Here is a 6,000-nt window from a genome sequence, read left to right on the forward strand (position 1 = left end):
ATTATTATTATTACTAGATGCCCGGTGCACCAATTAGTGTACGGGTGGAGTCCCTAGGCCTGGCCTGGGATCAGGGCCATCACTTGATTTCTTTTTTTTAATATTTTATTGATTTATTTATTACTAGTATATTATTATTATTATTATTATTATTATTATTAGACGCCCGGTGCACCAATTAGTGTACAGGTGGAGTCCCTAGGCCTGGCCTGGGATCAGGGCCATCGGGGCCAGGCCAATCGCGGCCGGGCCTATTGGGGCCTGCTGGCCGAGGAGGAGGAATGGAGGGAGGGACCACAGGTGGTTGGCTTGCTGGCAGGGAGGGAAGGGGTGCCGGAGGTTGGCCACTGGCCCTGAGGAGGGAGCCAGCCCTCGGCCTCCCTGGGAAAGGGGCCATGTCTGCCGCCACCCACCTCCAGTTCCCCATTCCAGCCTGGGGCCCGAAGGCCCCAGGGGGGTCAGGAGAGGAGGCGACGGTCACCGGGCCGGGCGCTGAAGGAACAGACGCTGGATGCCGGCACCCCATCACCATGTGGTTCCCCACCTCCCCCCCCTCCTCCTTCCCTCACCACTGCATATGCCCCCTGGTGGTCAGTGCGTGTCATAGCGACTGGTCAACCGGTTGTTCCAGTCATTCAGTCATAACCGTCGCTTAGGCTTTTATATATATAGGGGTTTGTTTTTTTGGTTTTTTTAGAGATTGAGGAAGGGAGAAAGAGAAACATCAATGTGAGAGCAGAACATGGATCAGCTGTCTCCTGCATGCCCCCCCCCCACACTGAGAATTGAACCCACAACCCTAGGTGCACAGGACAATGCCCAACCAACTGAGCCACACCAGCCAGGGAAGAAAACTGCATTTCTGTTCCTTTCCCTTGTCCTTTCCCTCCCTGACAGGTCACATAACTTGTGTCAGTGACCTGCACATTGCCATCTCTCCCTGAGAATAAAGCCACTAAACACCCTTCTTTGTCTCCAAGGCCTGCTTCCCACCACGTTTTGCTATGAAACTCTATGTTTCCATAGTGACCATGTGAGTTTTGTTTGCCCAATCCCCTATCTCCCCAACACCAATTTATAGGTATAAAATACACTGTCTGCCTCTCCTTCCCTCCCACCTTTTTGTAACATTGGTGTAAAAAATGTAATATAAAAATTTATGAAATAACAGTGGTGTGTGAAAGATAGAGAAAAACTGGAGATCTAATTCCACATGTCTTTAGGAGGGGCTTGGGGTTGGGGGACAGACAGGGGACAGCTCTGGGAGAAAGGAGAAGTGCCCTCAGCATTGTCCTTCGCAGACTGGCCTCTCCCCCTGGAGACCACATTGTGAGGGTGTGGGGTGCTGGGTGTGGGGGCTGCTGACCATTCTGTTCTGGCCAAGTGCTTTTCTATCAATTTTTATGGAATGTATAAGGAGTTTTTTGTTTTATTTTTGTTTCTTTTGTAAAAACAAACAAAAACGCTTTTAAAAATCTGCATCTTATACTTAAGCCCCCATTCTTTAAAAAAAAAAAAAAAACCACAACCCTAGGTGCACAGGACAATGCCCAACCAACTGAGCGCCACACCAGAGGGAAGAAAACTGCATTTCTGTTCCTTTCCCTTGTCCTTTCCCTCCCTGACAGGTCACATAACTTGTGTCAGTGACCTGCACATTGCCATCTCTCCCTGAGAATAAAGCCACTAAACACCCTTCTTTGTCTCCAAGGCCTGCTTCCCACCACGTTTTGCTATGAAACTCTATGTTTCCATAGTGACCATGTGAGTTTTGTTTGCCCAATCCCCTATCTCCCCAACACCAATTTATAGGTATAAAATACACTGTCTGCCTCTCCTTCCCTCCCACCTTTTTGTAACATTGGTGTAAAAAATGTAATATAAAAATTTATGAAATAACAGTGGTGTGTGAAAGATAGAGAAAAACTGGAGATCTAATTCCACATGTCTTTAGGAGGGGCTTGGGGTTGGGGGACAGACAGGGGACAGCTCTGGGAGAAAGGAGAAGTGCCCTCAGCATTGTCCTTCGCAGACTGGCCTCTCCCCCTGGAGACCACATTGTGAGGGTGTGGGGTGCTGGGTGTGGGGGCTGCTGACCATTCTGTTCTGGCCAAGTGCTTTTCTATCAATTTTTATGGAATGTATAAGGAGTTTTTTGTTTTATTTTTGTTTCTTTTGTAAAAACAAACAAAAACGCTTTTAAAAATCTGCATCTTATACTTAAGCCCCCATTCTTTAAAAAAAAAAAAAAAAGAACAAAAACAAATAAATAAAAGAATCTGGACACACACACACACACCCCACAAAAGAAGAATGAGGCAACCTACCTGTACTGATAGCAAAAACGCTTTAAAAAATCTGCATCTTATACTTGAGCCCCCATTCTTTAAAAAAAAAAAAAGAACAAATACAAATAAATAAAAAGAATCTGGACACACACACACACACACACACACACACACCACAAAAGAAGAATGAGGCAACCTACCTGTACTGATATGGATCAGATCGCAGAAATGCCCCATTAGAAGAAAAAGAGGAAAATATAGAATTTTATATACAATGTGGCACCATTAGGGTGGAATAAAAGTATATATGTGTGTATACTTGTATATGTATATGTATATGTATATGTATATGTATATGTATATGTATATATGATGGATATAGAATGTTTCCAGAATGTCTCTGGAAGGAATTATAAGAAACTGGTAATGTTGCCAGCTGATTCAGGATAGGTTTTAGAGGAAACCACCTAAATGTGACTCATTCTTCCTGAGAGGCTTTGAAATTGATTCGGGACATTATTCCGTGCAGCATGAAGTAGAATCAAAATGGGAAGGTAATGACATGGAAGAAATCTCAGGCCTCCTCTCTGCCACAATGGAAGACCCCACCTGCCAGGGTTCATGCTGGACACTATTGACAAACACACCATCCACTCCAGTTTTATCAAGTCCCCTCCCCCTTTCATAATCTGTCGCAGGATTTTCCTATGGAAACTGCTGGCTTTTATAAAGAGAAGAAAGGAGATGTAGACTCAGTAAGGCAAAAATTCAAAGTCCCAGAGGACTTTCGGACGGGCCTACAAAAGAAGGCAGTGCCCTCAGGTGAAATCAGTTGGATAGAATGAAGATTCAAGGGCCATGTTTCCTAAAATACTAGTACAGAGACCTTGAACTTTTGTGAACAAAATCCTCAGAAAAATATATCAAACTCTGATGTTTTCTGTAGAGTAATACTTCTCAAAATTTACTCCTTTTTTTAATCTTTATAGTTGGAAGTATTATACATGTCCACTTTTTCCTCCATTGACTTCTTCTAACCCCCTCAACCCCCCTTTCCCAGGCTTTCAACACCTTTTTGTGTCCATGGGTTATGCATATATGCATACAAGTTCTTTAGTTGATCTCTTCCCACCCACCCACTCTCCCCCACCTTCCCTCTGAGATTCCACAGTCTGTTTCATGCTTCTGTGTCTCTGGATCTATTTTGTTCATCAGTTTATTTTGTTCATTAGAGTCCACATATGAGTGAAATCATGTGATACTTATCTTTTTCTGCCTGGCTACTTTGCTTCTTAAATCACACGCACTGTCCACGAATTCTTTATGCACATGGACTCAGTTCCAGCCCTCAGGTATGTTCCTTCATTTTTTTCACTGTCAGGTGCATGTTTGCTGGCATACTTCTCTGAATTTGGTGGGCACCAGAATCACAACTCTTTTAGAACCAGAGGGAAATTAGAGATTGCAACTCAGGGAGCAAGTGGAGTTGCCCAGAGTCCTTTAATAGCATTGTTAGAGGCTAAGTATCTGATTTTCCCACAACCCTTGCAGAAGGAGAAACCGTGTTTGAGGAGGAGGGGAGGAAACCCCCAAGCCAGGGCGAAGGGGGGTGTGCGTGAGCTCTAGACTGCTGGGCTGGAGAAGCTCTTTCCTGCAGCCTGTCAATCCCAGCTGGGCATTTGTGCTTCAGGAGGCAGCGCACAGAGCTGAAAGGAAATTCCACAGCATCAGACAGACACAAATTGAGGGACATTCCACAAGATAACTGGCCTGCATTCATCAAAAATATCATAAAAGACAAAGAAAGACTGAGGAACTCTTCCATATTCAAAAAGACGAAAGCTATGTTAAATGAATGCAACATGTGATCCAGAATTTTCTTTTGCTATAAAGATGATCGGGACAATTGAGAAAGTGAATGAAGTCTAGAAACTAGGTAATGTCAGTGTTGATTCTTGATATTTTTTGTTTTGGTTTTTTTTTAAAGAGTTGACCATTTTATTTTCACATTTCACAATACAAATGAAAATTTCTTTCTTTTTTTTTTTTTGTCCCACTACTCCCCTCAAAACTCTTCTTTCTTAGATAGGAAGAGGGAGGGAGTCTTCCTTGTCGTGCTGTTAGAAAACACCCAGAATCACAGCACCTCAATCTCCTGGTGAAGTAGAACAAGTAACAGAAAGCCTGTTAGAAAGAGGCTCCCCTTTCTCCTTATCTGTCTGGTCAAGTGGGCACCATCATGGGATGGGCAGGAGGTCTCATCATTGGGGGCCCAGGCACATTAGCATGTGCCCTCCCATAGGCAGACTCATTCCAAGAGCAGGTCCCACTGGCATCATCCCAAGAGGAAGAGGACCCATCGTTGGCATCATGGGAGGGACCCTCATAGGGGGTGCTGGCATCATACCAGGGGGAGGTGGACCCAGAAGACTGGGGAAGGTGGGATTATCGCCCCGGCAGGAGGAGGAGTAGAGAATGGAGTAGGAGGTATCTTTCCTTGCTGAAATGCTGCCGTTGTTTTGTCAATCGGGCTCTGAGCCTGCTCTTTCATCCATTGCTGATAGTAGTCTTTCACATTCTCTGCAGTGTGTCTTTCTCACAGATGGAGAGTCATGGGTGAGGTATGTGTCACAGTAGTCACAATAAAACTTTGGCATGTTGTTCTGCAGGCTGTTGGCACTCCGTTGGCCACTCTGCGACTGCACCATCGAAAATCTGATTCTTGATTTTTTGATAATGGTACTACGAGTATATAAGAGTGTCCTTGTTTTTATGAAATATACACTGAAATATTTAAGGATAAAGAGAAGTCATGTTTGCAACTTATCCTCAAATAGTTCTGGGGAAATAAATATATGTATATATATACAGGGTGTCCCAAAAGAATGTATATACCCTTTAACAGCCGATAGCTCAATTTTGAAATGAAATACATTTTAATAAACACTGCCTTTATTATATATATATATATATATTTGGGGGGCACCCTGTATATGAAGAAAGGAAGGGAAGAAGGATAGAAGGAAGGGAAGAAGAAAAGTATGGAGAGAAAGAGGAGGAGGGAGAGAGAGGGGAAAGGGATGGAGAGAGGGTTGGTAGAACACTGAATGTGAATGTGGAGAGTATAGTAATTTTTTGTACAATGTTGCAACTCTTCAGTAAGTCTGAAATTATGTTAAAATAAAAAATTTTTTTGAGATTCCAACATGTCATTATAATTCTGTCCTGTGGTATAATTCTCAGTCATGGGCTTGGGAGTCTAACATGATCTTCAAAATTTTATCACTTGAGTAACAATAGAGAGATGCTACAAACAAGTCCTCCAAGGTGTGAGGCCACCCCTTTGAAAGGGTCTTTTTCTCTCGTTCTTCTATGCTGAACTGGCCTGGTGGGAGGGGGAGCCAGCCAATCAGCCCATAGCTGCCTCCAAAGACCTGCTGTTGTGAGTATTCTGAAGAGAGCTTCCCATTCTGAAGGCATGAGCAACATTCAGCGATTTCACCCACAACTTCGGGTAAGCCTGTTTAATTTGGCTTTCCTTGGTTTTATTCTGCTTTGCTTGGACAACTGTGCAGATCTATTTACAGCTTTCCCTATTGTCTGAGAATGTGGCTTTGAGACAGTGTCATAAGCCATTTCCAATATGGACTCTAATGGTTTTTTTATGACTCCTAAATCCACTCCCAAGTGCCCCCACTCCCTCCCCACACTT

General features: G+C 43.7%; 1 pseudogene; it reads right to left on the minus strand.

The window, feature by feature from the left end:
* Positions 1-4,511: 4,511 nt before the first annotated feature.
* LOC106727574 lies at positions 4,512-4,972 on the minus strand (annotated as a pseudogene).
* Between the last annotated feature and the right edge of the window lie 1,028 nt (positions 4,973-6,000).

Source organism: Myotis brandtii, unplaced genomic scaffold (assembly GCF_000412655.1).
Source record: "Myotis brandtii unplaced genomic scaffold, ASM41265v1 scaffold45, whole genome shotgun sequence".
NCBI lineage: Eukaryota > Metazoa > Chordata > Mammalia > Chiroptera > Vespertilionidae > Myotis > Myotis brandtii.